At 35.5% G+C, this 17,384-nt stretch overlaps 1 protein-coding gene across 6 annotated transcripts in view; it reads right to left on the bottom strand.

Annotated features, from left to right (window-relative positions):
• Window positions 1-17,384, bottom strand: part of LOC105150915 (agrin) — a 717,341-nt gene that overhangs the window by 593,935 nt on the left and 106,022 nt on the right. Inside the window, exon 1 of one of the 6 annotated variants that reach the window (XM_087412579.1) lies at window positions 9,382-11,427. The exons of 2 other annotated variants lie outside the window; for them this stretch is intronic. The gene's annotated coding sequence lies outside the window, so the exon portion shown is untranslated. Of the gene's footprint in view, window positions 1-9,381; window positions 11,428-17,384 lie in introns of those variants that run through there. 3 more of the 6 variants (XM_087412580.1, XM_087412578.1, XM_011064304.2) reach the window with 3 other exon arrangements.

Raw genomic sequence — 17,384 nt, 5'->3', positions numbered from 1 at the left:
TCTGTCATAATTTTAATCAAAACTCTAATTGATATGTTCAAAATCTTCTAATTCATTTATTTTAATTAGAAAATATTCTCAATGAGTTATCCTCAGTGAATTATTCTCAGTGAATTATATTTTCCAATAAATAATAATCGAAATAATTCTGTGTAATGTTTCAACGAGAGATGTCTCAATTGCGGTAGATGATGAATGAGAATTATGTATAGCTAAAAAAGTATCGATATTATCTTTTAATGCCGGATTGGATATGTCAATGAGACAGAATCGAGCTTGAGCATTTTGACTCTATTCCGCAGTTAGCCGAGATAAATGCAAATACAGTTCTGTTCGATTCCGCATAATTGCGAGATAATAAAGCGATGGTGATACGGTGAGTATATTTCACGAAGACACTGGTAAATTATAATACGTGATACGTCGTGGTAAATCAAAACTAATTTTGTCACGGCAAATTATTAAAAAATTATTCTCTCTTCCAACAAATAAAAAAAAGTGAACACTAAAATCAATAATAAACTTTGTTTTTAACTGCTTCAAAATACTCTTATTAAATCCTCGCGTTAGATGTACAATATTTAGAATTTACATTAAAAAAATATTTATTAAGTACCAAAATCTATATTTGCGACCGTATTTCTTACTCATTTGATTTATTTATATCTATCTGAATTTACTCATTACTGTCAATAAGAAACTATTTTCGATTATTTTTAAGGCATAATTTTCTGTTATTTTTAACAATTATCCTTTATACATGTCCAGAAGCATTAGCCTCTTTTTCAGCAATTTTACTATTAACAACAGACTTGTAACAAGATGCATGGTTTACTAAAACTGCACATCTACGGGGCGCAAAAGGGGAATGCGATTCACAAACACTCGACTTTAGCATGTGAAATATCGATGCGAACCGGGCCGGGATGTCGGGATGTCGGGTCAAAATGCCGGAGTCTTGGCCCCAAAAGGTTAATGGCGCGACGACACGAGACACGTGCATGTGTTCGTACAATGTACCCCGTATGCATTGGAGATTTTCGTGTTGTACGTAATTGTTGCGTCCCAATATAAACGATGAGAGTTAAAATAGAGATTAGTCAAACAGATTCAAATAATTGCAAATGGCGTGTTTAACCGGCGCTGCAAGATAGAAAGATCCTTTATAACTAACTTAGAATAAGCACAGATTTTGATACTACAGGAAAGCTTTAGGAAAATACTCCAGAAGCTAATCCTGAATAAATTTACAACGTCAAGTTCAAAGATAGAACTGTAAAGTATGTTAAATCTCTCGAGACACGAAAAAATACGAAACAATGATAATTAACCCTTTATTACTCTTACGTGAGATGTCCAAGACATCTCTGCCTTATAAATGTGTTCAATGCGTAAATGTTATTTATACACATTATTGTATTCAGCACGAATTATTTCACAATTTAAACAAAAATTTTTGCATCCTTATCTAAAGAATGTATACAATATTATCGATCTTTTAATTGTAAATCATCAAAGAGAAGAATGAAAACTGAGATATTCAACCTAATTTCAAAACCATCTTAAGTAATGTCTTCAGATACTAACACGCGGCTCTTTGATTGGCTCATTTTAAGATTTTGCTTATAAATCTTAAATACAAAAATCGACTATGAATACTGGCTATAATGTATGTCTGCCTCTCCCCCTCTCCCCTCCCATTTAACTAAATCTTAATAAATAAATTATATAATAATATCCTATTTATGTACTTTCAAAATTGTTACACTTATGGCAAAATTACGCTATCTAACTATGCAATATACTTACATCTTCGATTTATTAATTTTGCAATTTTAAACGACTTAGGGACGAATATGTCCGTTTGCTCCAAAAGCGAAATCCCTTAAGGGTTGCAGTGCAAAAATTGAAATTGGAAATGATAGCACATAAATCGAAGAAATATTTTGTATAGTTAGATAGCGTAATTTTGCAATTTTAAACGACTTAGGAATGAATATGACTGTTTGCTCCAAGAGGGAAATACTTTAAGGGATGCAGCGCAAAAATTGAAATTATGAGAATATGAAAGCGCATAAACAGCGCATAAATCCTATGTATTTAATTTTCCAAATCGGTTGTTATTAACAATGGTTAGTAACAATGGTGATTGACTAATAGCCTACTCAGCCCTTTTTTCTTTTTGCTAAACGAAATGAGCGCAAAATTCTTTTGTGCGGATTTTGAGAGTGCATAAATAGCACATTATTATATAATTTATTCATTAATATTTGGTTAAGTGGGGGGGGGGAGAGCCAAGCTAGGCAGACGTCCATAATGTTGAGGTTTCAGAAATACCCAACGCGAGAAATTATATTTAAAAAAATTATGCGAGAATAAGATTAATAATAAATATATGTGTGTAATATAAATGACCTCTTGACTTAACATTTGAATAAACTCCTATTAAAGTCACTCCAAGAAGGATTAGAATCATTAAAACAAATTTTACGACGCAAAAGCGATCGACGTGATTTATGATAATAGCGAGGAAAACAAAATCGAGACACACGAGCTCCAAGGAAGTCGGCTCGTCGATTCTTTCCGTGTCGGCTGCTCCTTGAATCATTCGCGCCGCATTCTGTGTAGGTTGCATTCACACGAGGAGGATGAGATAGGCTGAGTGTAGAGACGATAAATGGGATGCACTATTCGCCAGACACGCACGTTTATTTGATCAGGCGGAGCAAACACGACATTTTCCCACGTACGGATACATATTCCTTGAATTCCACTAAATCCGACATATATTTACAGGTGCACATTATAACTAATTCGATGAATTAACAGACAGACATTAGATATTCAACATGTATTTCAACATCTTGAATATTTCACCTTAATTAACTTCGAAAAGCAATAATATGTATGACAGAAAGGAAGAGACAGAAAGAAAGTTTTAATTCTTCATCTATTTAACAGTTTCTGGTTTTTATAAGAATTCATTATCTATCAATAATAGATGTAACTAATCTGATCATAATGTACAAATGATTTTTAATGAAGATTTTTTTATTTCTCTTACTTCTCTTCTGCCTCCAAAATAAAAATTAAAACGGATTTTATAATGCATATAAATTATAAAAATAAAATAACACTTTTCTTGATAAATCGACTTTTACTGATAACCTGTTATCTGACTGCTTACGTGTTAACTTCTAAAAAATCATCGGCTTGCGGCGTAAAAATTTTTGCTCTAGAGCATTATCTTGCCAACTCGTAATCGCATCCAAAGCGCCTCTAAATCGGCTGCATGTTCATGCTCACGTACACCGTCGTGTATCTAGAAAGCCAGACATTAATCAGAACGATCAGACCGACACAGCTTTATCTAAGACAATTTGTATTTCTTACGAGCCGTAATCCATGCATTTTCTCATAAAAAATACGGGTAGTCGGACTAAACTCTGTCCTATTCTCCTTTCCCTTAATATCCAATCTCTCTTCGAGATTTTGCGACTTGCATTTGGCCGTAATTCCGTGTACGATGAGGTGCAAATATCGCAAATAAAATAAAAGCGAGTCCCTGATGAAATCTTTGATTTTCATATAGAAGAAAGAAGTTAAAATAAATTCGTAAATATAAGACGCGTAATTTCAGGAAATTAAAAAATATAACAGACAATTATTGGCAACGTTTAACGTTTATTACTCGCGCGTAAAAGCGATCGAGTGTTCGTTACTTCGCTTGTTACTTAATAAACTTTCACGCGCAAAGATCCTCTCCAAAGTGCCTGGTCTGCCCTTTATCTTCCCGACGCGATAAAATAAACGGACGTCCGGATACTTGAAAAAGAATGGCCGACGGAATTCTTGAATAAAATTACTCAGCGCTTATAAGGTAGTTACAAGGCGGGCAAAGGGAAAGTGGTCCTAATTAAATTCTGTGAAGATTATTTGGGTTTATGATCGGGCGTGATTGTCGAGGATCTCTTCACTGTGACTCAAGCGAGTTAAATTAAACACACCTCTCTCTGAGAAAGATCGTAGGCCAGCCGCGAGCGATTGCTGAATTAATAGAGGGCTAATAATAACGAAACGCTATGTTACGACAATGGCGATAGCAAAATAAATCGCTGAGATATGTAAACTCGACAATGATGAACGGAAAGGAGATTAAATAGCTGCGATTAAGTACGGCGAATTGAGTTTGAGCTCGATTTATTGAAAACAGAATACGGACACGGAAAAAAACAGTTTATTTAAACGACTGTTAATTACAAATTGAATTTGAATAGACGACATTCGTGACCGGTCGATACTTTAAAATATCGATATTAAAACATTTTTGTGCGCACATATAGAGTTGCCTTAGGCAACAAAGAATGTCGATGTCAACAAAAAATATCGATACAGTATGCATTCCATATTCTTTACAGTTATTTGTATTTTGCTTTTCAATATGTGTATAAAAAAATATATTGTTAAATTTCACTGCAAATATTTATTTCAATGTTACTACGAGTACATGATATATTGCAAAATAAAAAATAATAAAACTCCTTCAATTATCGAACTGATATTTAATTAATTAAATTTTCAATTTTGATCACAGAATTTGAAAAATGTGTAAACGTTGAATATTTAAATATATCACAGATTTTCATATGTAAATATTTCCTGTTATTGTTAAATTCGCTAAAGCTAAGCTGTGAATGATGCAAAATATATCGTTGGCGTGTGCAAAGCCTATTCATAGGATTACTAATCAAGCAGAAATTGATAGTTGAATTTTCTCACAAATTTCGGTGATTTGATATTTATGTTATCTCGTTTTCGGGAGATGTGATAATCGCATTCACGCCTCGACAATCATAATGGAGAACCAATAAATAAACCTTGATTAATGGAGATAACAATTTTCATTTACCATCAAAAAGTTGAGCCGGATAGCGATTAATTAACAGATGTTAACAAATTAAACTCATCAATCCGTTGTTTTCATCACTGTGATACGCCATAACACGAGTTTAAGTCAAATTCTAGTGTCTTAGTAAAAATATTTTTTCAAAATTATTATCATTTGCGAATTATATCTTATCGCCTTAAAAAAATATATTTATTTACGCATCAACAACCGCTCATATTATAGTAATTTTATTCATGTTTAATTTATTCTTGGAATCACGAAAATTATTTTTTATTTTATTATATATTTTTTAAGAATTTCTAGGAAAAGAATTCGAAAAACGTATTTTTTCCACAATAAAAAATAACCAAACTTTTTTTAATTGTAAATAAATAATTAAGACAAAAGTTATAATAATAATATATTATTAACTGCATAAAAAGAACAAATTACAAATATAACTGAAACAAACTCGGTAAAGAGATCGAAAACAACCTATCCACCAGAGCTGTTTCTTAGTTACAAGAGTTACGCGGTCCGAAGATCCCGGGCGGACCAATTACACCACTGAATAATTGTCCGAAGTTACAAGTTGCGCTGTTAACAAGTAACGTCGGAGTGCTAACGCGGTTCCGGTTTCTTGGCCCGAATAATTCCGCCGGACTATGCCGAGAACTTCTCACAGTCGTAAACAGAGTCCGAAGAACACTTTTGTCGCATCCCAATAACATAACGAGCTTAGAAAAATAAACGTACCATAAAATAAAGCGAGATCGCTGCAGTAGATAAATTAAGCACAAAAGTAAAAAAAAAATTACTAAATAATTAATTTAAGAAGACAGTATGATAATGAGTATGCAATAAAAATTACGTGAACGAAAGCACATATAGACATCACTTTATTACGAATTACGTGAAGGAAAAACAATAAAGTTTATGTAGGAAGAAAAAATCTATAATATTTAAAATAAGTATTAATTAAAAATAATTAATTATGAAGAATAATATCAGTATTCAAACAAGAGAAGTGAAAAAAATTAAGCCGCGCTAATCGAATATTAAATATTTAATTAAACTCTTTTGATCTCTTTTGATCTCGACTGAGCACGCTTAATTATCGTGGCACAAACCATCGTAAGATCAGGATTAAAAAAGATGAATAACAAACCAATAATGATGCAAAACTGTTGAGTAAAGAAGGGTTTAATAACCGCGTTTAATATTTCAGAGATTAATAAAATCCATGTTTCTGATGCCACATCATATTATGTAGATATTTTGCTTAAGAAAAATAAAAAAAAAACAGAAACATGTATGCCTCAACTTTCAAAGATATGCAGCACGAAAGTAAGTACTTCTTGCGCAATTTAAACTATAAAATACCTTTTACCACATCGGGCCTTGCGATATTGATTTTACAGTCACAAATGTATGTCGACGTGAATTTGTTACGTTTTTTTAAGTCGCAAAAGTGATAAGATTTCGCCATTTTAATTTTACATTTCAAATATTTACAGACAATATTCGAAATAATTAGATGAATCATAATCCGTGTAATTACCATAATTCGTGTAATATCTATATGTACTTCCTGCTTTCTTAGATTTAATATTTACATACTTATATACATATAATAGAAAAGCAGAAAGAACTTGATTTTGCTTAACAAAATCGATTCTTCTCAAGAAATTGAAAGATCCTTCGTCTATAATTCATTAAATTAATTTATAATAATATTTGTAAAAATACGATATAACAAAACGATACATAATGCCTTATTATGTATTTCTCATTATTAATACAATCAAATGATATACAGTTTTGAAATCATTTTTTTGGCGGAGTACAAGTCAATGTCATTGCAAGTGGAAGATCAAAGGATCGCGCGATCGAAATCATGATTTACCGAGTAATCCCCGACGAGCCTCATTACAGTTTGCCTCTAAGTTTCCCCGGCCAATCGAGACTTTATCACACAGGCGTCATCGTTACAACAACGTGGCGTGCCAATCGATCCGGCCGATATCGCGCGAACTTAAGCTGCAACGTGGAAGCTTCCGGGTAAACTTTCCTGCGATTAAGACCGGTAATGTACGAAATTGCGGCGAGATAGCTGTGCTACAGCTCCCTTCCTCCTATCGAGCTTTTCGCCAGGATTTCGACGTGGGGCCCACGTTTATCATCGATCGCGTTACTTCCACGTCGACGCTAACCAAGTGACGTCGCGTCGCCGAATTAACACCGGCGTTTCGCCTTTTACCAAATTACGTGGTAAATTTGCAATTATCGATATCTCATTAAAACGCGCAGTTTTGTTTAATCGACTGACGTAGAAAGCTGAAACTGGCATGTGCAACGTTGGCCAAAATATTGCACTTCAAAATGAAGTGAAAAGCCTAATTGCGGTCCATGCCAAATTTGTGCCAAAATTGTTACCGAACGCGAGGAAAAATATAGCGGCGCCTTCTTTTCCGCGTACAATAACGTTTGAAAATGATATATCGACCAAAATGCTACGGAAATTAATTGCCAACGTGTTTTGTTATTTAACGGTATGAAGCAGTATCCATGGGTTATAATTCAAGTCACGAATAGAATTGAAATGAAAAATCGGAAGCAAATCACAATTTGCGATAAATCATGCCGAGTTACTGAAATTTCCCTATTTTAACACGTTTAGCAATTAACGGCAACGCGTGATGGAAAAAGCTCTACCAACTGGTACAAATTCTCGTGTATTAATCGATATTACCTCAATATTAGCCGAATATTCAGCAATATTCAGAAACAAGTACCTAACGCCTGCAAAGTCGTCTTACAACGCTCGCTACAAGTCAATCTTATATCGACAATTCAATATGAAAAATCTTAAAATGTAACTCTCGACGATTACATCAAAGGTTTAGACCATAATACGACCCTGACCTGTGTTTTTGATAGACTACCGAGTGTTATGGCATGGAAGATTTGTCGGTTATCACTACTGACCGTAAAATCCTGATCACGTCTATTACCGTTCGTGACCGGCAGTTGAATGTCACTCCGTCAGTCAATTGTGTCGATATAAAAAAACAGGTGAAAGAGGTAAAAACGAGGGATATCACGAGGAGTATATCAACAAAGCGTCGAATCGAATCCGCGTCGTTCGAGCTAATAAAATTGACCAGCCGCCAATTTCGCGCGCTCTTTAACGAACAAGCGAACGGAAACGTCCCGACGAGACTAATAAATTCGACACGATGCCTGATGCCCCCAAAATCCCAGTGATTTGTATTCCATTTTTCGAGCGGTAACGACGGTATTATTTGTGTCACAGTATTATTGGTGGGGTCACGTTTCCAAAAGCATCCGCGCAATCAACAAAACGCTATTTATTGCACATTCGCGAAAAATATAAAAAGCAGGTATCACAGCTCTCACGTAAGTACGAGTAGACGAGTAGATTTTCTTTTTTTGCATAAATTTTCCATTGCGCGTACAAAGAACGGATTATGAATTAAATAAATGAAAATTAAAACAAAGAAATAAAATCGTATTACGTAATATAAATTTAAAATATTGTTAATTGAAAAAATTTGTTTTATCATAATGAATAAAATAGAATTTATCACGAATTCACAATGGATATAAAGAGAGTCTCTTTTTTCTAGAAAAAAAAAATCTCTTGTACTTTGTAGTTCGTACTTGACTTCTGCACTGAAAAAAAACTCTTGTCAGATCCAGAATCGAAATGTTTGCATTTACTTTAACATCGTTTGATAAGTACATCCCAATTGATTGAGAATTGTATCTATCGCGTGAATATTAATTCACGCACCAATTTATTATTCGCGATAGCTTACATAGACATTTTATAATATTTGTATTAGAAAAAAATTTAAAAAAATAAAGAATATACATATTCGGTACCGAAAACCGCGTAGCTCGTTCTCTATCGCAAAAATCGAATTCTTTCACACCCGATGTTTCGGGAACTTGGTGGAAAACATAATTGGGAGGAGGACAATCCAGAACACGTGTCCTTGTCCTCTGAGAAGATGCTGGAGGACTATTACAGCAGGTCGATAATCCAATTTCGCGTGAAGCGAAACGATCGCGGAACCCGTAAACGTACGTCGCCGGAAATTCGTACGCGGAAGAGAACGAAAGGGGATTTCCCATCCCCATTCCTATTCCACTCCCGATCCCTTTCTGCTCTTATGAATCGTCTGGAGTGCATCCTTCGCACAAGACTCTGCGAAGGAATTTATACAATTCACCGATGCACGACGACGATATATATAACGTCGAAAACGAAAACAAATTTCCTCCTCGCCGCGTTCTCGAAAAATCACGCCTCACCTTCTCCGTGGATTAACGCGGAACGACGTCTCGGAAAAACATCCAGTTCTAATCTTTCTTTTTCTCTCCGTCCTGTCATTGTGGACGAGGACAGAGAAAAATGGCGCAGCGTGAAATTACTATCTCGCCATGTGGCCATGGGAAATATTTACCTGGTGGCACTCCTCGTCTTGACTTCCGGTCGGCCTTTAATTAACGAGCTTCGATCCTCGTAGTCTCTCATTCAGTCGAGCGTTTCAACCACACTACACCAGACAGAGATTGAATTCCAATCGATATAGCGACTCCTTGCGATGTGCGATAAAAATCGTATACTATTAGCGAAACTGCAAGTCTTGTCTGCGATAATCGCCGAGTCGCATCACGCCGCACATCGGCTCGGGCGAACTAATGTTGACTCGTACTACTCGCACAGACCGTGTCACGATGCCGCGTACCGGGAGACGGCATATTTTTTCCCGAGCCAGCGGAACAATGCAGACCGTCGGAAAACGATGGTTATCGCGGACGACTATCGATCCCACGCGCTCGTAAAGCTCACGAGACTCGCGGCGGCACTATATTATATTTCTCGCGACGGAGATGATATGTTGCTCGCTTGTAAAGAGAGAGAGCGACTCACGGATATGTTGCGGATAGGACGTTGCCGAATTCGATTTCACACGCCTCACGTCATCAATATAGGATCTTACCGATCTTATCCGCCTCCTAGATCTTCCGCGATCTCGCCGCAGTTTCCCGAATCAACGGCACGTTTTCCGAACGATTCATCGCGAGCGGAGGCTTTTGCCAAGAATTTCACCAATACGATACGTGACGAATCTTGACGAATCGCGAGATGCACTGCTTCACTGATATTTTTCACTGATATGTTTTCACGGATGACTCGTCACGTACAGCGTTCTGGACTTGTTGACCGGGAGGTTGATTAATCTCAGACGTGACGGAGCTTAGAGCATGAGTAATTTTTCTACTCTTCTTGGATTATCGATATGTTGATGACTGTAAACATTTATTTTACGGATTCCTGATAATCCCGACAAACAACATGCGGTAATCTCAATCCTCCTAATCTTTCGTAATGTTTCTTCAAATCATCGATATGTTACTCCGGAGTAACCGGGTGCCGCTCGACACAGCGAGAAAAACTACTTGGATACCTGGCGAGTTTTGACAACGGTGTTTACAATGCACGATTCCGGCACTCTTTGCGTTCTGACGTTCTGAGTAATCTAACGGAGTCTCGCGGAAACATTGACGTTCGGCACGGATATTCGATCGACTGCGTTCACCGGCTGAGTTTCTCGGAGATATTTTCGAATACCTCTCGACGAGCTGAACACCGCGCACTGCACATTCACTTCCTCGAATCCCACTTCCTGCACTATTCACGCGAGCAGTTCCCGAGTCAGGTCATCATCCGTCCGCGAGAATTGCCGGTGAACGTTCGCGTCGCAATGGAGAAACATCCTTATTTCACGAACGGCACTCGCTCTCAGTCAGTATCCACGATTCACCTCAGAACAGACCACCTTTCCGCCTAGAGGCCTTTTTATTCCTCGGGGGACGAACCGGACGACCGGCGAATCGGTAAAACGACGGATCGAGGGCGATATGGAACGTCCTCGATGTTCGGTACGCGCCGGTATGTCGCGAGTACGCGCCGGATGCACCGAAGGGCGGACGACGAGAAAAAGAGTGACAGAGGGAGAGAGAGAGAAAGAGGGAGAAGCGTCAGCGGACGCGCGAAGGCTCGGCACGCGAGTTCGCCGGCCGACTGAAGCACAGTTCGGCTGTCAGTCGACCCCGCACCCGAAACTCGACTCGTCTTCGTCGAACGAGTCCGCCGTCTCCGTCGGCTCTCCCTCGGGGACAGGGGTGGACTCGGGGATGCAGAGAGTGGGACGAGGTAAGTGTGGCGCGCCTGCGCCAGGTGAATCGGCCCGACGCGACGATGGTATTCGTTGCACTTGGTATAGGTATCTGCCACTCGGTACTCTCTCGTTCTATGGTGCATACCCGAAGCGCGACACGAACGAAAGGAACTGATATCGAGACGACATCGATAAATTGATTCGAAAGCATGCAGAGAGTTTCTTTCACCCAAGAAAGATTATTGCAACTGATGACATTCGTTTCTTGATAACAACCTTTCTCGCAGCGCGTTTCGTGATACTGGAACGAGTGCAATACACGTTAAAAGATTTACACCTCTGGACTGTATATCGATAAATCGATTCATAAATAAGTAATATGAAAAGCTGACATGTATCTGTGAATGTTTCCCCAAATGAAAAATTAAAATTGTTGAAAGATCGATTCCTTAATCAACGTTCTTTACATTTATTCTCTGTATTCAATCGCATAGTTCATCTAATGGATTAGTGGATCGACAATAACGGATTTTCAGCATTGAATTTAGATTTTAATTCTCTCTTCTTCTCTGATCTACGTATTTCCGTGCCGTTTCTAGTAGAAAGATATTCCGATATTGTCTTGACGCAAAATATAGAAGTAAAATTACTTAAAACGATCAAATTGATTCAATAAAGTAAATGCGTCCCTAATAGTATTAACTATATAAATATATAGATAAGAAAAGCGACAAAATTATATTTGCCGTTTTAGATCATCGATTCAATTACAGATAAATAAATGCAAACACTCATCTATTTTTTTATATCGCTATGTAAATCAAATTACATATTTATTACATATTTATAATATACAACATAATTTTAACTCATTTGAGATTTTAAATTAACTTTAAATTGATTTTCTTTAATAAATTTAATAAATAATTAATCATTTCCTAATTAAAAAAGACATCTTTTCAAAAGTAAAATTATCGCACCGAATCGACACTTATATAATATTATATTAGAGAATGATTGAATGTTTATATGTATTGATTGTGTTGTTTAATGACTGAGTGTGATTGTCACGATTACATTCAACATTTCCATCTGTCACTATATTTGTGGAGAAAATGATAAATTCCATTACACTACTAAGGAAAAATAAAAAGGTTCATCTTCTGGATATTCAATTATATTGTCAATCAGTGCGTCTACGCTAATATGCATAGCTCGATACAAATCAATTTTCAGAGCGGCAGCCTTGTGCCTTTGTATGCCCGACGGACTTCGTTCTAATGAGATTTTATTGCGCATAGAGATTTCTGTAACTCACAGAATCACAAACATTCATGAAAATTATAGCTTGACGCGTGCACACCACTAATCAATAATACACTTCGCTCTACCGACGATGAAATCCGAAATGGAATAAAAAATTATCACCGTTCATCTTATCTTCACCTTATCCTAACATACAATATAGAGTAATTGTTTCTATTATGTACCTTTGTTAAGCCTAACTTAAACAAATCATAAAGAAAACTAGCACAAATAAATAAAAAAAGTATTCTCTTTAAATTATTAATATATACCATACCAAAAATAATATTCTATTTTTTCACTATTAAAGTATAGTAAACATTTTTTCCGAAAGATATGAGGAATTTATAAGTCCAGTAATAATGCTACAAAATTTTAAGCTTGTCTCTGTTAAATATAACCCATATTGGAGCTAAGAGCATTACGAGTGTACATTAACATAGTAAATATAATTAAAATAATGATTTATGCAATATTAAGTTAAACAATTAGCTTACATCTATTATCTGTTTCAATAACGATGTTAAAATAAGTCAAATGCGGATAGGAACACAAATTGGGGGATCATCGTCTCTTGGAGAGCACATTAATAGAGACAAAAACATTTAAAAAATTTTTGTCAAATACACTTTTTAGATTAAAAAATATTAAAAGAAAAAGAAATATCGGAAAACCGATAATGATTTCAAACAGATAAAATTTAATAATTAATTCAGTAATGAGCAAGTGACTTAAAAGCACATTAACAGGGACAGCTTTAGGACCTTGTCAATTAATGAGCATTAACAATTAATCAATCGATTCGTTGTTCTCGAGCATATTCAACGATTTTCCACAGACAACCCGCAAAATCTCGATTCCGGTACCGCACGCTCGTCTGTCCGTCCCCTCTAAATCCACCACCACTGTGTGTGCCGACGATTCGATGTGGGAAATCAATCACCCCCGAAACCACTTCCGGCAAACTTCGAAGGCACGCCGTGCCGTGGGAGTCGAGATTCCTCGAGATGATCGTGCGTTCTTGTGGTTCGTTTCGTTTCCGCTGATGGACAGACATTGGCGAGGACGATATATACCAAGGAGGATCGAGATATTTCGAAGTGTGATTTCTCCCGTTACACAAAAGCGATTCTCGAAACTCCATCCGAACATCGATCGACTTGTTTCGTTAATGTTTTCTCGACCTAATTGACTCCACCGCGAACGGACAGTTTGTATTTGCATTACGTACACTGAAAGAAAAGATTGACTGAACATAGCATTTTTAATTGGCTGTAACAACCAATTTTCAGTTGCGTTAGCTTATCGAAATCATATATCAATATTGCGAAGAAAACGCAACCAAAACTTGGCTGCTGCAGCCAATTAAAAATGTTATGCCATATTTTATCTAAATTGTTGCAGCAGCCAGTCTTTTCCTTTAATGTAGATTTTAAGGATCAAATCAAATCAAATTCATTTCCCAGGATTGCATTCATTCACTATTACTAATCACTTTGATGTGATCTGCTGTATTCCTCTTTCCTTTTTATTTTCATCTATTATTTTGTATTTTACAAATGTATAATATAGCCTACTTTTTTTAGACATGCCAAAAGAACATTACATGTAACGTCATAAAGCAAATAATGGAACCGCATATCTAAATGCTTCCAGCGAATAATCATCAGTAAATAAATGGACATGGTTATTGCTCACCGATTCAGTTTCGGGCTAAAGCAATTCTCATTATTGCTGATTCAGCAATTTCATTAGTTTTCGAAGTTCGCTCATCGTACCTCGGAGTAAATAAGCCCGAATTAGAATATTGAATTTTATGATGCATAACTCTGATACATAATAAGTAAGCTACACGAAAGAATGATTTTGCTAAAACATTTAAAAATATAGTTAGATACAAGTCTGAAAACAATTTTGCTGAGCTACCCAAATAAGTAGAATGTTCAAGCATAATGAACAATGCTGCTATTCTAGCTATATAAAAGCTTATATTCTAGCAACCAGCGCGACCTACGTAATTATTTTAATGGTCTAGCAAAATTATTTTCAGATTGTAGCTAAATTTTTAAATACTTTTTAGCAAAATTATTCTTTCTCTGTAGAAATAATAACTAGAAGAGGAGGACCAAAGTATCTTCTTTCGGAAAGAAAGTACGAAATGAACTCGTGCAGCACTCATGATTTATACATTTATTGAACGTATTGAAGATAAAATATTTCTTACGTGTGTTATTTGTATTTTTTTTTCTTACTATGGAAAGAACGATTTTGTCAAAAGGTTAACTATAGATACATCTGAAAATAATTTTATTGGATCAAAATAATTCTGTAAAACGCTCAAACTGATTAATAGAATATTTAAACTTTTTCCAGCACCGTCATCAACATTTATACGTTCTTAACGTAATTATTTCGGGCAAACAAAATTATTTTCAGATTTGTATTTAGTTAAACTTTCAGATATAATACTTCAGCAAAACCGTTCTTTCCATATGTATTTGTAAGATTTCGTTTAATCAAAATATTGCGAAATTGTAAAGACCTCTTTTGCTTTATTTCGGAAAGAAAGACAGATAACAAAACGCTCACAAGAGAATGAAAGCGGAAAGATATCCACAAGAAATGTCACCTATTTGTAGCACCCAGTCGAACCCTCTTCCCCGCCTCTAACAATCATGAACAATAACAATAATCGAGATAACGCACGCAGCGGCACTCCGCGAGATCCGTTTAGTCCCCAGCCAAATTGCCAATATTATCAGTTATCGGATTATTACGGCAAATTGTTCGCGTTTGCCTTTACCAACTAGCCTACATACTGCGACCCCTGTGGCGACCCGACGTCCTCGATCCCTCCATCCTCTCACGCCCTCTTCCCTCTCTCGTCACTGTGTCTCTGCTCTATCAGAAGCTGCTCTATTCGTCTCTCCCCTTCGTAACCGATGAAATCTGGATACTACAACTACTGTAACTGAATCGTTTACATTAAGCGCCATACATTAATACACCGTTACATGACGAAAAGAGACGAAAAAACATTTTGCTATTTCCCCAATTTTGTTTACGTTATAATGTCGATCCATTTTGTCATATCATAAATAATAAATCATAAAGATATTTCATTGATTCAAACCGCTGAAACAAATTGACAATTTAAAGATTAAAGATTAGTAAAATTCCTAATTATTTATTAATCGCCAAAATACTTTATTTTGTGTATTTTATTATTCAAAGATAATTGCGACGAAAAAAGTAATTATTTTTTTCTGTATTTGTTTCTTAGTTGAAGAGATTGACGACAGTTATGTATGTAGCAGGCGTCTATATAAATGTGTCTATATGTGCCTAATACGATGTACGTGATATGTACCGTAGGATCATAGCGTGCGCTAAGTCTGAGATATAGATATCGCTATGGCCTGCACTCCGATTCCATACAATGCTCTTCTATTCGAAATACTACATTTGCTCTCGCACGATCAACTCCTTGCATTAAACGTTCTTCACATCATCAACTTTCGCCAGTTATGTTTGCTAACCGTTTTCCGATTTTACTTCGCGTCGTCAAAGTGCTCCAAACTGTCGTAGACAATGGCTATTCATTTGCGATGATTATTCATGTTAAAAATTGTACAAGTAATTGAGCGTAAAAAAAAAGAGAAAGAAGAGGCAATAAAATTCTATCAGAAAAATAGCGCAACCAAGATTAATATTTTACAATTAATTTTGTTATCGTCAATTTTATTAAACGACAGGCAAATATTAAATAATTATATGGGGAGCAGACTTTCAAAATTTGTAATTTTCAGAAAAGAACAAAACTCCGCACACAAGAAAATTACTTTATAGAAAATAACAATATATCAATTAGTAAGATGTAAATATTAAACAAAATTGTTAAAAATATTAAACAAATACATTTTGTTTGTCTCTAGTTAAAAAAGCATAATGCACTTTGAAATGTCTATGTTTTTTCAGCATATAAATTAACGATGAAAAAAATGCTTTCTGAACATCTCAGAATAGCTTGTAATAATTATGAGTCTTTCAACACTGAACACTACGCCATCTCTAACTAAAAAAATGAAATTTTGTACAAAACGCATTTTAGAAGTCTGCTCTTCATATATTATAGTTTTATATTATATATTAATATATATGTGTGCGTATACATTAATATATATGTGATGGAAACCATATTTTATATTAATTTCGTTTGAAATCAGCTTAGTACATTTTTTGATAATGACGTGTGAAATTGCTGTTGAAATTTAAATATTTATCGCAAAGCGGAATTATGAGTTACTTGCAATAGGCAGAATTATAATAAAAAAGTATTAGTACAACGAAATGTTAAAATAAAATATGACATGCCACTGCTATTACTGATGTCGATCATCATTATACGTGGCATATTTCAGTGCGCGTACATATATTCAGTTTATCCAACAAACTTTCCATCTTTATTATTATTCCACTTTGTGAAAATATCGTTAATCAAATATTGAAGTGACAAACGTATATACAAAATAGAACAAGATATTTTGCTAGACTCCTTCAAATATCATTAAACAGAACAATTGTCTCGAAATAACAGCATTAACTTGAAACTTGAAACTCTTGTTATTATTTAATTAAATACATAATCATTCTACCAATCATATATTTCATACTATCTATCGTATTATACTTTCTTTTCTCAACATTATGACATATTTCAAGCTATTTTTCTTTCATAAATTATGTTATTTTACCGAGTTTGAAATTACAAATACATTTTCAATAAACTTGATGTTGGCAATATTATTACTTCATCATTATTCTTAATATCGTACATGCATCCATAAAATGAAACAGTGACATTAAAGCGAACTATGTATCGTCTAGCATTATATGGAGTTCGCAATAAATCACACTACCCCTCGCCTAGCCGGAGGTGCGGAATTTCCTCCACGAATCTCCGTTGCAATTCGTCA

This window comes from Acromyrmex echinatior, chromosome 13, assembly GCF_024713525.1.
Source record: "Acromyrmex echinatior isolate Ae372 chromosome 13, ASM2471352v2, whole genome shotgun sequence".
In the NCBI taxonomy this organism is placed as follows: Eukaryota; Metazoa; Arthropoda; class Insecta; order Hymenoptera; family Formicidae; genus Acromyrmex; species Acromyrmex echinatior.
Note: the sequence above shows the minus strand (reverse complement) of the source record. Positions and strands in the feature narration are given on the sequence as shown.